The sequence below is a fragment of the Monodelphis domestica genome, chromosome 4 (genome assembly GCF_027887165.1).
Source record: "Monodelphis domestica isolate mMonDom1 chromosome 4, mMonDom1.pri, whole genome shotgun sequence".
In the NCBI taxonomy this organism is placed as follows: Eukaryota; Metazoa; Chordata; class Mammalia; order Didelphimorphia; family Didelphidae; genus Monodelphis; species Monodelphis domestica.
The window spans coordinates 200,468,727-200,484,647 of record NC_077230.1 but is presented as its reverse complement, the minus strand read 5'-3'; positions in this window follow the sequence as shown (position 1 = coordinate 200,484,647).

The window sequence follows — 15,921 nt, the reverse complement described above, 5'->3', positions numbered from 1 at the left end:
ACTGCTGGGAAAATTGGAGGACAGTGTGGGAAAGATTAGGTTTAGATCAACACCTCACACCCTACACCATGATAAATTCAAAATGGGTGAATGACTTGAACATAAAGAAGGAAACTATAAGAAAATTCAGTGAACACAGAATAGTATACATGTCAGACCTTTGGGAAGGGAAAGATTTTAAAACCAAGCAAGACTTAGAAAGAGTCACAAAATGCAAAATAAATAATCTGGAATACATCAAATTAAAAAGCTTTTGTACAAACAAAACCAATGTAACTACAAACAGAAGGAAAGCAACAAATTGGGAAGCAATCTTCATAAAAACCTCTGACAAAGGTTTAATTACTCAAATTTACAGAGAGCTAAATCAATTGTTCAAAAAATCAAGCCATTCTCCAATTGACAAATGGGCAAGGGACATGAACAGGCAGTTCTCAGCCAAAGAAATCAAAACTATTAATAAGCACATGAAAAAGTGCTCTACATCTCTTATAATCAGAGAGATGCAAATTAAAACAACTCTGAGGTATCACCTCACACTTAGTATATTGGCTAACATGACAGCTATGGAAAGTAATGAATGCTGGAGGGGATGTGGCAAAGTAGGGACACTAATTCATTGCTGGTGGAGTTGTGAATTGATCCAACCTTTATGGAGGGCAATTTGGAACTATGCCCAAAGGGCGATAAAAGATTGTTTGCCCTTTGATCCAGCCATAGCACTGCTGGGTTTGTACCCCAAAGAGATAATAAGGAAAAAGATTTGTACAAGAATATTCATAGCTGCCCTCTTTGTGGTGGCCAAAAATTGGAAAATGAGGGGATGCCCTTCAATTGGGGAATGGCTGAACAAATTGTCGTATATGTTGGTGATGGAATACTATTGTGCAAAAAGGAATAATAAAGTGGAGGAATTCCATGGAGACTGGAACAACCTCCAGGAAGTGATGCAGAGCGAAAGGAGCAGAACCAGGAATCATTATACACAGAGACTGATACACTGTGGTACAATCGAAGATAATGGACTTCTCCATTAGGGCCATTGCTATGTCCCTGAACAATCTGCAGGGATCTAAAAAACACTATCCACAAGCAGAGGATAAACTGTGGGAGGAAAAGCAACTGCTTGACTAAGGGGTTGAGGGGATATGACTGAGGAGAGACTCTAAATGAACATTCTAATGCAAATACCAACAACATGGAAATGGGTTCAAATCCAGAACACATGTGATACCCAGTGGAATAATGCGTCGGCTATGGTAGAGGTGGGGGGTGGGGAGGAAAAGAAAATGATCTTTGTTTCCAATGAATAATGTTTGGAAATGATCAAATAAAATAATGTTAAAAAAAAAGAAAATATTACATTTCATAGAATCAAATATATAGAACTAAAGAGTTAACTTTGAAATCATCTAATCCAACCTTCTTATTTTACAAATTGTGAAACTGAGTCTCAGGCATGTTAATGAATTTGCCCAAAGTCACAGATGTAGCCAGTAGAAGAGACAAGCTTTGAACCCAAATCCTTTGACTCCAGAGTCATGGTTTTACTACTTGGCCACTGTATAACTTTCATAAAATCTAAGATGTAAAAAAAAAATTTTTGAAAGAAATTTCAGAAAAAGAAGCTCACTAACTCCCTAAATCAAGAAAGTGAACTGTTTGGAGAAGGTGCCATAAAGAAGTCTGAGGAAACCATACACTGCCTCAGAAGATCTAGAATGAACTTTGGGTATAATTAGTTGGTGAAGGGGGTGGAACACATTTAATTTGAATGTAAACTCTTATGCCAAAGGGGATTGCCCCCTAATTGGCTTTTTTTATCAATGTGCCTACCAATCATTAGTTTTGCTCTTTCTCTTTTTTCTCCTCTCATCCCCAAATTATTGTAGTTTCTTCTTAGATAGGGCAATGTTGTATGCACCTCTAGTCAAAAGATCTTTAGAGATATAAGCTAGTTATGTGAAATGATTCATTGGGGAGAATAGACATGTAAATATGGGAGATTTCAACATGCTCATCTCCCAAAAGAATCATAATTATTCCCTTTGTCTACTTTGAGTTAATCAATCAAGAACTAAAGGTACCCTAAGTAATACTTAATAAATCACTAAATAAGAGAGTTAACAAGTCACTTACTAGAAAAATAAAGTTTATATCCCCAAAGGGTACAAATACTCCCCCCCTCTTGGTCAGTGCTAGGGAAATTGAGAGGCTGTGATTGGTTCCTTTGAAGTGGGAGAGAGATAGGAAGTGATGTGGAAAAAGGGCTATAAAAGGCAAGGTCGAGGAGAAGAATGCATGATTCCTTCCTTGTCTCTTCGACAAGGACTCTCTCTCAGTAGGCACTTTGGTTGGATACTCTCTGTGAGCTCTGGTGAAGACTCTTGGTAGTGTTGGCCTCAGTGTGAGCTGAAGGTTCTTTGCAGTTTTTCAGCATCTCTTGGCTCTTCGGATTTCAGCTTTCTGATTAGGACCTTGGATTCTTGTGAGATTTGAATTCATGGTCTGGAGGCACTAGGATTAGGACTTAGGGTATTTGTAGCTAGGAGATAATTTTCTACCTCTTTCCTAAATTTCCCACTTTAATATTTCTACCTTTCTGTAAATAAAAGCTGCTAACAGTCATTTTGACTTAAGCAGTTAATTATTTTTTATAAATGGCAACCATAATAATTTTTTTATTCTTATATTTGTCAAACCCATTTTTAATTATTATACCATACAAATAGATTAAATAGATTAAAATCTATTTAACAAAGGAAAAGTAGGTGGTTCAATGAATTGAGAGTCAGGCAGGCTTAGAGAAAAGAATGCAAATCTGGATTCCAATCCTGCCTCAGACACTTCTATCTATGTGACCCTGCTGTAACAATTAAAATTAGTTTTTCTGCTAAAAGTATTATATTTTTATGAGGTTTATTAAAGATTAAGAAATAAAGAAAATACAAAATGAGAAAGCATGTGCCTAGGAGGGCTGAAAAGCCCATTCACAGCCACTTAGTCTACATCTTGAGAGACATGTATGCTTAGAAGCAGAAGCAGAGAGAGGGGTTGAAGTAGGCGGAGAGTCAATTTAAATACAAATTGTTTTCTTGCACTCAGGTGAGGACTCAGGGTGATATTATAGGGAATTCTAGGAACTACCAAGGACTTCTGGGAATTGAAGTCTGGGGTTCAAATCTCCATTTTACACTGGGTAAGTCACTCAAACCTAATTGCCTTGTCCTTTCTGCTCCTTTACCTTAGAAGCAAAGAATAGTTTTGATTCCAAGATGGAAGGTAAAGCTACATTTTTTCATTTAAAAACTTTTTTTGATTAAAAAAATTTCAAGGATGGATCCTTCCCAGTGTCAGTGAAAGAGATTTTTTTAGAGAATAAAATTTTTAAATGACATTGTTATGATTTTTTCAAGGATGAAATTGTGCATTATTCTCTAATATACATTGATTAGTATTAGTAATCATATATTGGCAACTTCCTATAGAAAAATAGTGGTTATGTGCCCTCCACTAGGAGATAAAGATCTCCCTTTTTGAAGAGCAGAAGAACCCCCCCCCAAACAACTATATATATATATATATATATATATAGTATAGGCCTTTGATATTCTTCTCAAATGTGACTAAAGAGTCCCCCCACCTTTTTTCTATTCCCATGGGAAGAAGTTTAGGTTTGACTTAATTCCTATGAGAGAAATCTCAAAACTTACAAGTTATAATCTTAATACATGTCCTAAGCAAGGCTATAGCCTGAGAAATGTTTCAAAAGAGGTTTCAGCTTGAATTGTTGCAATCTGATAAATCCTTGGATAGGCCTAAAAACCTGAATTAAACTCAACTCAACTCAACTAAAAAATGCAAACGTAAGGAATATTCCCATATGCTTAGAAATGTTGGAAGATAAAAGATAGTCAAAAGGATTGGAAAAGATTAAGGAAGATTGAAGGAGAGTAGAATAAGATACAGATGATGGGAAAGTAGAGATAGAATTGTGTTGGATCTCTATAAAATCTGAATAAATCTAGGCATCTGGGCTCACTACTTCTGAGATCTCAGACTGTGGAGCTTCTCTCTTTTGCTCTCTCTCTCTCTCTCTCTCTCTCTCTCTCTCTCTCTCTCTGTCTCTCTCTCTGTCTCTCTCTGTCTCTCTGTCTCTGTCTCTCTCTCTTTCTCTCCTTCTGTCTCTCTGTCTCTCTCTTTATCTCTCTTTCTGTCTCTCTCTCTCTTTTGCCATCCCCTCTCCCATATTTCCCTTATTCTATGACCCTTTCCCCAGGCCCCTTAATAAAGCCTTGTGAATTCTGGCAGCATCAAGTCTCCTATCTGCTCATTAAAGTGATTTTGGGGGGAGCGAGCCCCTCCGCAGAATTAGACCCCACGCACTAGGAACCTTGCAGGAAAAAAAGAGCAAATTAAAAATGAATCTTGCCTAGATTATGGTATACAGTTGAATAAGCAGCCAGTTGGGTTAATTCATTTGTACTCACATTGTGAAGAACCACTCTGCAGATAGGCAATATGTTCATTCTAGAAGTGAATAGTAGATGATAGAAAAAACTTACTTATACTTGGGAAATTATGCATAATATTTTAAGATCTTAATCTGCTCCTTGTTGCCAAAGTCTGCCTTTTAACACTTATATCCTCTTTGTGATATTCTATGGATATGAATGTTGGAACACTTCAAACTTAGAAGAATCAAAATTGCAAATGACCCAAAAAACAATAGAAAGATGCATGTACATGGCAGGGAGAAGTAGGCAATAACATATTATTAAAAATCACTTTTACAGAAGAAATGCTATATATATATATATATAGATTATATAGATTACACATGGCAGAAAAAGAAAGGTAGTGGTGATCATGTATTGAGAGTAAAGAATAACAGATGACCTGAATTCTGTTCTGTTATCCATGAAATATTAAAAAAAAATTTAAAGGAGGGTTCCAACATATTTTACAGGTCTTCAATGGTTCATTATCATGAATCTTCAAGGATGAAAAGACATGAACGAATTCTCTCTATGCACTCCCTTAGAAGAATTATGTACAACCATGATATACCAGATCACTTGAAGCACTAACATCCATGAATAACCTGACAAGTTTTCTTAAAAAGGATCAGATACATGATCTCGTTCTTTCCTCAAAACAGATGGGTTGAAAAGGTACTATAAAGTTACAGTTAAAATTTTTTCTATTGAATTTGTTTAGTTTTCTACAATGTAGAAAATGTCCTTGCTGTAGCTAGGATCCAAACTCCAAGGCGCTATAAATATCCTTAGACTGTATGTTTCTACTAAATTAGGCAATTTCTCTTATTACCATGGGTGTCCCAATTTTCAGAAACAAGAATGACCATCTGGGGAATTTCCCCAAAGCATGTTCTTATTCATGTGACCTATTTAAAATATGAAAGTAAATATTTTCCTAAGAATTGAACTGATGAACATTATTATTATGCAACTGAGAATGAAAAAGGCATACAATTTCCTCCAATGAGAAAATTTTTAAATCTTTATGTAAAAGCTGTCTATAAGATAACTTCATGTCCTTTAAGATCTTCTTTCCTCCCCAAACTAAGTCTTCATGTCTTGGCCATAAATAGCTATTCACAGCTGTTTCCAATGGCATCACTTGAAGTTATATGAAACTATTGACCAAAATGCCAGGGAATAAGCATTTTAAGAAGATTGATGAATGCACTAATTTTAACCTAAGGGAAAGGGGAAAAAAAAACATCAGAACATCTGCACTTGCAAAACAGCTATGAAATATTGTCAAATAAACATATGCACACAAAGACAGCCACACAGTCAGAAGGACACAGACTCCAAGTAAGGCTGAGAAGAACAGGGTGACCTTTACTATTATTATCTTGGCTTGAATTCATAATAAAATGTTTCAGGGTGGAGGGAAGAGTGGTGGCCCCAAACTGCAGTTTTATTGGTACAAAGAATTCTCAGTATGGAAATATATGCTAATAAAACAGATCCTTAATTGGTATATAATTTATAGTCCTTGAGAATTGCTTGAGACACTGAGAAGTTAAGTGACTTATCCAGGGTCATAGCATAGACCAGAAATAAGACTTAAATGGAAGTCTTCCTGATACCAAGGCAGGCCCTCTACTATACTTTATTTCACTGGCAAGGCTTAAACTAAAGAAGATGTAGGTTTTGGGGAGATTTAGGAAGAAGGCAGAAAGTGTACCCTAAATTCATGCTTAGTGGAAATTATCTAGTATGATAATATGCTCAACATGTCATTCATTAAAAATAGTAATAATTCTATTAATCTATTCTAAGATGAAATTGCTTTCAATTAATTTCATTTGAATTGAAAATGGAATTGAAATTTCATTTCAATTATTCAATAGTAGCGGGCATGGATTTGTGCTGCATTCTCTACTCTCTAATTGTTTTTCTATGAAATAAGAAAATAATTTATGAGAGAATTGACCAGAATTATTAGAAAAAATTATGACCAACAGGGAAAAAAGGAAACTAATTGCCCATATTGAAATTGTGACCTGGCCATCACTGGAACCATTTTCTTATCAATTACATTAAATAGAATCAGATATTACATATATATTTTATATTAAATTATGTTATTAAACTAACAGAAACCTATTTTTTTCTCTCTTTCAGTAGTAGGAGTAAAACAATCCTCCAAACAAAAACACAGTGAAGCAAAATAAATTCCATGAATGACAGTGTCCAAATTTGTATCTATGTATGTATATATATATATATATATGATATGTGTATAAGCATATAAAATGCATGTGTATATATGTACATGAATGTGTCTTACTTTTTTCTTTTCAGTTCATCACCTCTTTGTAAGGAGACATATAGAGATCATTTTATATATATATATATGTATATATATATATATATATATATATATACATATATATATATACACATATATATATATAGTTCCCAGATGCCATTTCTTCTTAGTGATTGTCATTTGAAACACTTTAATGATCTGTGATTTCATTCATGTGGGTACCCTCTTCACTAGTGTAGAGTATAATTCTTCTGTAATTTAGCAGAATAGAATATTCCTTCCTCCCCAAACCAGTGATGTCTCAATGACCATAGTCATCCATTAGTATTAGGCTAGTTTGAAGCTTTATAGTTTTGGTAAGATCTGTCACAATTTGTGCTCCCTTGATTTATCAAATCAACCTAAGTTATCTCTAATCCATGAGGAAGTACAAGAAGAGAACTTCAATGAAGGATTCCATTTTTTTCTTGTTATTTGAACTTAAAGTCGTTTTAAATTACACTTGGAAATAATTTTTGACAATAGTTTTCTGACATTTTATGATTTAGATTCTCTCCCTTCTTCCCTTCCTCCCTCCCAAAGGCAGTAAATACTGTAATATAGGTTTTACCAGTGGTTTCATGCAATATATATTTTCATATTGCTAATGCCATGGCAGAAGACACATATTACTCATAAAAAACTCACGAAGGAAATAAAGTGAAATATGTTATTCTTTGATCTGAAATTAGACTCCAATAATTATTTCTTTGGTTGTGGATAGCATTTTTCTTCATGAATCCCATTTAGATATCTTGGAAACTTGTTTTACTAATAATAGTTTAGTCTTTCACAGTTAATCATCATAAAACATTCTGTTACTAAGTTCACTCTCCTGGTTTTGCTCATTTCACTTTGCATCAATTCATATGTTTTTGCAGCTTTTAAAAAATTCATTCTGTTCATTATTTCTTATAGCACAATAATATTCCATTACAACTATGTAGCACAACTTGTTCAGCCATTCCCCAAGTGATGGATACTCCATAGGTTTCCAATTCTTTGTCACTACAAAAGAATTGCTAAAAATACTTTTGCACAAGTAGATCCTTTTTCCTTATCTCTGATCTCTTTGAATAACAGACCCAGTAGAGGTATTGCTAGGCCAAAGGGAATAATAGTTTTATGGCCCTCTGGGCATGGCTCCAGATTGCTCTCCAGAATGGTGGTATCAGTTCAAAAGTCAACCAACAGTGTATCTGTGTCCCAATTCTTCTACATACACTCCAATATTTATTGTTTTCCATTTTCTGTCATATTAGCTAGTTTAAGAGGTGTATTATCTCAGAGTTGTTTTAATTTGCATTTCTCTAATAAATAACAAGATGGAGCATTTTTCCCCTATGAACAATACTTTTATTTCCTTCCTCTGAGAACTATATCCATTGACCATTTTTATTTGGAGAATCTTTTGTATTCTTATAAATTTGACACAATTCTCTCTATATTTTTGAGAAATGAGTCCTTGTCAAAGATACATGCTCTAAAAATATTTTTTCCAATTTGTTGTTTCTCTTATTCATAAGGACCATAGGCAAACTTTTCCATCTTCCCCTAATTTGTTTATAGTGTCAACCTTTATTTCTAGATCAAGTATCCATTTTTATTTTATCTTGGTGTATGGTTTGAGATGTTGGTCTATGTCAGTTTCTGCCATACTGTTTTCCAGTCTTCCTAACATTTTTTGTCAAATACGGAATTCTTCCCCCCATCTTTGGATTTATTCAATACTATGTTATTTTGGTCATTAACTATCCTGTGTTGATTACCTAATCTATTCCATTGATTGATTACTCTGTTTCTTAGCCACCATCAGACTGTTTTGATGATTTTTGCTTTATAGTATAATTTGAAATCTGGTATAGAAAGGCCTTCTTCCTTCATATTCCTTTTATTAACTTCCTTGATATTCTTGGCTTTTAAAAAATTATTCCATTCTAGCTCTATGAAATAATTTTTGGGTAGTTTGATTAGTATGGTGCTTAATAACTAAATGAATTAATTTTCTTTTTATTGGTATTGCCCTTCCATGTGCAATAGATGTTTTTCTAGTTGTTTAGGTTTTATTTGTTTGAAAAATGTTTGGTAATTGTGTTCCTATAGTTGCTGGGTTTGTTTTGGTAGCTATACCCCTAGGCATTTTATATTGTCTGTATTTGTTTTTAATGATATTTCCTTTTCTATCTCTTGCTTTTGGACTTTGTTGGTGATACAAAGAAATGTCTATGTATAGGATTCATTAAAAAAGAGTTGAAAAGAATGTAACAAAATGAATAATATTTGACCTATGCAAAGTATTATTCCTTTGTTAAACTCTGTAAAAACTGCTATTAGAACACTCTCAATACAATATCAGTTCTGGGACTCTAGACCCCCAAAAGCTATGATTACAGGTAAAGGTCAACCAAAAACCCAGTGGCAAGGCTGTGAATGGAGGAGAGGAGAAAATCACGGAACATAGAGATTTGGAACATAACTACAAATAGCTATAGCATTTTTCCTCTGATTTCCAGATTATATCTGCTAGGCGTATTCTGTTCCAAATAATTATAGTACATAAAACCACGGAAGATAACATATATACACTGTTTTTGATTCAGTGGTTTTACTTTATTGTGATTCTTCTATGGACCCACCAATCAGTGCTGACTCTGGCATGTGATACCATCCTGCCTACTTTGAATCCCTAATAGCTATATAGCCAGCCATTTCTTCTTATCTATGCTAAACTCAAGGAGACTGGTACCAGGCTGGAGTACTTAGACCTTACTGCTCTGACATAGAGTGATGTCATGGTTGGCTAGTGTAATGGTTGCTTCCCTGACTTGTAAATGTAAGTAATCCTTGCCGTAGTGAGTGTATAGAAGAGAGATGTCAGGGTGGAATGTGCTGACAGTCTTGTGCGATGTGTCTGCCAGGATCTCTCTCTCAGTGCCTCACTAGACCTGGGACAAGAGGGTAATTCTTGGGAAAGAAGGGCTTCCAGAGAATGGGCCAGAGATGCTAGTTTGAGGGGGAGTCTTCCTTCCTGAATGATGTTAAGGATGCCCTGGGGGGTGGGGATAAGGGCAAAAAGTTTCTGATAGAAACAGAGTGTGGCTGATCAGCTGGCTTTTGGTTCCTGCTCCCTCTATGCCCAAGTCTTCCTTTATCTGACTGTGATTATGATGAAGTTTAATGTTGATGAGGTAGTAGGAACTGGGGAGTGGCTATAGGTTCACCTGGAGTCCCTAAACTCTAACTCCAAAGATCCTTCTCCCTGGCTGACCCAAAAGGCAGAACCAGGAATTCACCTTCCCTTCCCCTATTTCCTCAACCTAATATAATCAATGGTATTAAGGGGTGTGACCAGGATTGAATTAAGGCAGATAAGAGTGAAGGCCTATGGGGATCAGCTCTGAGGCCTTCTGAGTCTTTGACCCCCTCCCTCCCCATATCTGGAGAGACAGAATCTCCCTCTCTGATGGTGTTGATCAAGGCTGACAAGCAACGCCAGGGTTCAAGATGAAGATTTCAGGGTAATCCTTTGGGCTGGCTTTTGGTTGGTGACAAGCAGGCAAGATATCCACTTCTCTCTCAGAGGTCCCAGACCAAAAGCACTCTCCCTCACTTTCCCAGACTGCCTTGCTTCAGCTCCAACTGTCAGTCCTGTTGCTCACCCAGTTCTCTAAACATTCCAAAACTCTTCAGCTCTTCTGTTCTAAGACTAGGTGAATGGAGAGTTGGGTTGGTGAAATACCTGGGCAAATTAAGGTTAAGTAGTTATCTAAGTGGAGCATAGTAAAACCATGAAAGGCCCAGACAATGCAAGATTGTTGATGAGATTGATGCTAACTTGTCTTAGGAAGATTAATAAATAAAGCAGCTTCTAGAATTAGCTGTAAATAGGGATTTAGGCAAAAATTAGTAAATCAGTTAAATTTTAATACGGATTTATGTGACTTCCAATACAGAAAGATAAGTCTAAGGGTGGATAGCTAATTCAGTGGATAAAAAGTCAGGCCTGGAGATGGAAAATTCTTGTTTCAACAAAAAAAATTAAAAAAGGAAAAAAGTTAGGCCCAGGGGCCAGCTCTAATGTTTGTTGCTTTGGAGCAAATATTATCATTTTAATTTAAGCATCTCAAATCCCCCAGTCAGCTCTGATAACTTGGAAATAACGCAGAACTACTAAAGTAATCAACAAAAACCAGGTCTTTAGTCAGGAAAGAGATAGGTCCAAAAACTGGCTGCTGCCACAGAGCCAAGAGCCAAGGTACTACACAGAGTCAGAACTCTGGGGTCCTGGGGACAGTATCTCTGGGAGCATCACCACACGAGATGATTCTCCAAAAAATAAAGAACTTGGGGACCTTATATTTCTTTTGGGGAACTTGGAACAGCAAACATACATTGACAGTTTGCAAACAGGCTTGGGAAAGAGGCTGTTAGCCAGGAGCTGGGGCATCAGGGAGTGGTCTACTACAATGAATACAAAAGGAAAGGGTCAAGCCAAGGGCAGGGCTACCTGAGAGAGGGCTTTAATAACAAGGGAGAAGCTAGTAAAATGAAAAAGGACACTTAACATTTGACTAATCCACTAGTTCCACCCAACCTGGGATGGCCAAATACTTCAAAGTCTATTGTTCAGTCTGAAACAGGTAAATCTGGGACTTACCTTGGGGTGAGTTCTCAGGAGGCAGGGGCAAACTTGAAATTTACAAAAAATCCAGTTGTCAGCCCCATTCTTGTGATAGTTCTTCCAAGACTTAAAGGAAATAACACTTTTAAGTTAGTTCCTAATTCTATGACCATGGCCAACAAAGAGCTGCAATGTTCATGCAATCTGATAGTACTAAATCCTCTGGATATATCTCTGGTCGAGATGGGAGAATTTCTGTACTCTAGTATTTATGAGAGCTAATTGATAAGAAATTTTCAAGTTCCTCAGCATTAGAAACATTGTTTCTTTGTCACTGGACAAAGCTATGGAGTTTGGCCCAAATGTTTTTAACTAGGGCCTATAATAATAGGATTATAAAATGTAGTATTATAATGGAGACTGACTAGATACTTTGCTTTGTGTCCACAAAGTATCCCATTTCTCCTCCTTGAAGGAAAGTCCAAGAGTGAACCTTCCTTCACTGGGATCAGTGCACAAACTGTTTTGAAGAGTATTATTCTTCAAGACAGTCTGTGCATATATATATATAATAAAGGTTAAATATAAGGATTAATAAAATAAAGATGTCTTAACAACTAAGGGGACTAGATTTCCACCCACTCCTCTTTCATTGCAAAATGGAATTCTTCTGGTCTTAGGAATTCACTGTAAGGGGTACTCTACTCTATAAATCTCCTTATCAATAAATAAAATCCCCGCAAACACTATCTGACTAAGCTGACTAAATCCTTATATATACATTCAAGTATATCTATATTAAAATTGTCTCCAAGTAAGTAAAGACAGTGAGCCAAAATGGCCAAGGCTCACTGAGCTGAGTGTGGCTCTGAGGTGAGACTCAGAGTCCAGGCAAGCAGGATCTTCTATGATTCTTCTTCAAAACAAAATGTTATCACAACAACAGATAAAAACTGGTTTCCTTCCTGGTGTTTCCCAAAGTGGACAAAAGAAAAACTACCAAGAGAGTTCAAGTTTTCTCTTAGTTCCTCCTCAAAACGAAGGCTATTGTCCCAGAGAGGAAAAAGATTGCCTAACCCTGACAACAGTCAGGGATTGACTGCCACTGCTCTACTCTCAGACCCTTCTCTTTTCATTATAAGCCTTTCCCAGAATTCCCTGCATGTGCCTCATCTGGAGACAACATTCCAAGTCCTCAACCTATAAAGCTTATCTTATCAAATTATATCTTTTATAATCTCATTCTTATAGGCCTTAATACTTACTTTATGAGATGTAGTATGGCATACTTGATAGTTTGGAACCAAGAAAATCTAGGTTCAAATCCTACTTCTGAAAAATTTATTAATTGTGAAACTTTGACATAATATTTAACCTGTCTGACTTCACTTTCCCCATCTTTAAAGAGGGAGATAATTGTCATGAAGCTCAAATGAGATAATACAGTCAACAATCGCTATATGGCAATTCAATTATCATGACTTCACTGTATGATGGATTTTAAAAAATAATATAGCTAATTCTATATCATGGAGTTTTCTCTATGTCGCAGGATTTTGTGGACAAATACCATAAGGTACACAATTAAAATGCAGTACACCACTACAGCTTACCCAAGTTTGCCAATGTGAGATCGTACACAGCACACTATTGGTTGATGGAATAAAAGGTGACCAAACCACAGCTCTGTGTTCTGTATCCTGGGCACTGATTGGCTCAGTGACTGTAGGTTTATAAGAATGTGGAAAACTTTTATAGGAGAGTGGGAAGGGTTTATAAAGCCTTAAAATATATATAAATAATAAAATAAATATAACATTGCTACTTAGTGGATTTTCATTTATCACGACTCTCTGGAACGTAACTCCGATAGATGAGGGATCCCCGTATAAGCCAAGTATACAGTTTTTGGTTAGCATTATTTTTGTATTTGTTTCCTTTGTTGCTGTTACTGGATTTTGAAAGCTAATCCATCTACATATAACATACTACCTGCCTAGCTTAGCCTCTTCTAAAGGAGATCCAAATTTCTGTGGGTGTCAAAAATTGTACTGTCAGTCAGGTTGGTGATAGACTAAAGTCCTCTTCAGTTTCTCCAAATCTGACATTCTATGAGACTGATTTAAAGGTGGCTTCTGCAAAGTTAAGCTCAGTTTTTACATATACTATGAGGTTTTCTCTGTTTCATAGTATGCTGATATTCTCATTCTCTGACTTCCTATTTTGTCCTTTCCCGTTACATTCGTCTTATTCAATACCACCTTATATTGTTCCTCTTACGCTTTCATGCATATACTATCTCATCTTCTTAATAAAACTATAATGGTTTCTTAAGAAAGCAAGAATTGTGGAGGTTTTCCATTTCTTTGGTATCTCTACCTTCTCTTCCTTTCTCTCTCAATGCCCAGTAGGAGTTCAAATAATATTTACTAATAAATGTGACCTTAGCATGGTAACTGATCTGAACAGTTGAGTATTCCTTTTGCTAGATAGCTTGATTTGATAGTTTTAAACTTGGACATTATCTTGAATTTGTAAGTACTGTAAGATTAGAACTGATATGAGTCAACTAGTTGACACAATAGATAAAGATTTTGTCCTAGAGCCAGGAAAACCAGAATTCAAGTTTATCTGAAATTTACTTGCTGTGTGACCCTAAACAAATCACTTAACCTCTGTTTTTCCTCATGATTAGAACGGTTAATAATTTTTATACTCACTTTATGGCATTATTTTGAGGAAAAAGTGAAATAATATTTGTAAAACACATTGTTAATCTTAAAGTACTACATAAATACTAGATAGCTATTATTATCAGAAGGTTCATACATGGCATGGTTTATGAGTGAGCCAACTGAGACTAGATTCTAAAAGAAAGCAAATTCAACATAAATTAAATATCTAGTCTGACAGTTTCATAAGTCTGAGTCCAAATGGGAAATATTTCCCAACAAATTCATCATAAGTGGCTTGAGCCTCTCTCCTGGTGGGAAACTAGTCCTCTAAAGGTAACTCAGTTTTACATTTTCACAGAATCATAAGATCATGTATTTAAAACCAAAAATGACCTTAAAGGTCATTGAGTCTAACCCTACAATTTCATAGATGAAGAAACTGAGTCTGGGAGAGTTTAAATGACTTGTTCAGGTTTGAAAAGTAATAAATGAACAAGTTTTGGACTCACATGTCCCTGACTCCAAGTCTCTGCTGTGCAGCCTTGACCACCTCACAATTATCATGCTAACAGAAACCTAGAAATAATCATATCAGGTAATTGAAACAGAGAGGGAAGCGAAAAAAAGAAAAAGAAATTTATTTAGAAACAATGTCAGCAAGTCTTCCAATGTGCCCAAATGAGTGGATTTCAACTCTTCCTTTTCCTGTCATAATTTATAAAGCAGATTCCTCCTAGCAGATTACTCCTGTAAACCCACCACTTGTGATTCTCATTTGCCACTCAAACACTGGCTATCTCTATGAACCACTATTATTTCCCAGCAGCCTCTGCAGCTTGGCTGCCATTATTTCCAGCCAATTGGCAGCCTGCCCAGAAGGCAATCTGTGCCTCTGTTCCAGTTCAGCTCTCTGCTCATGGTAGCACAGGACTCCTCACTTTGCATTTAGTCTTCTTCTATACATGACTTTTCCTGAATTTTCTCTTGTTTTTTCTTCTCATCAACATTCATGTTATTGATTGAGGACAAGATATTACTTATGCCCAGTTTCTTGGTGAAATGAAATATACTGATTTGTATGTTACACATCACACAGTAGTAACATTGATGTTAACCCCTTCATCACATTATGATACAATCATATTAAAATGTCACTTCCCTGTTCCACTTCACTTTTGCAAAACAAAACTAATGATCATCTCCTTATAGAATCAGTCAAGATTTTAAAGTATCTATCTACCCAAATTTTCTATCTACCCATATTTTTGGTGTCTGTTTTTCTGTTTCTTGACAAATGGTAATTTATATGTGTCTACATGTTAGATCGGGAACACAGTATCTTACAATTCATATTTAAATATAATAACCCTTAAGAGCCTTTCCCTCAACCTCATTAGGAGGGATCAATAAATCAGGTACCTAATTGATTCCTTAAAATAGGCACAGAACAGATTAGAAGGAGAGGCAACAGACCATTGGTAGGGGGCTTAGACTATTTTTGTTAATATCACTTTGGTTTACTTTGCTGTCATGCATATGTTTGCTTTATACGGATGTACATTTTCTTCTGAGATGTAACATAATCTGCATGATATGCAGAAGCATAGCCATTGTACTTTGAGAGGCAAAGGAATGAAAAAGTCCTCGGTTCAAATCTTGTCTCTGACTCTTACCAGTTCTCTAACTCTGGGAAAGTCACTTAACTTGTCTTGGCCTCAATTTATTCATATTAAATGAGGGTATTTGGACGGAATGACCTCACAGGTCTTTTCCAAGTCT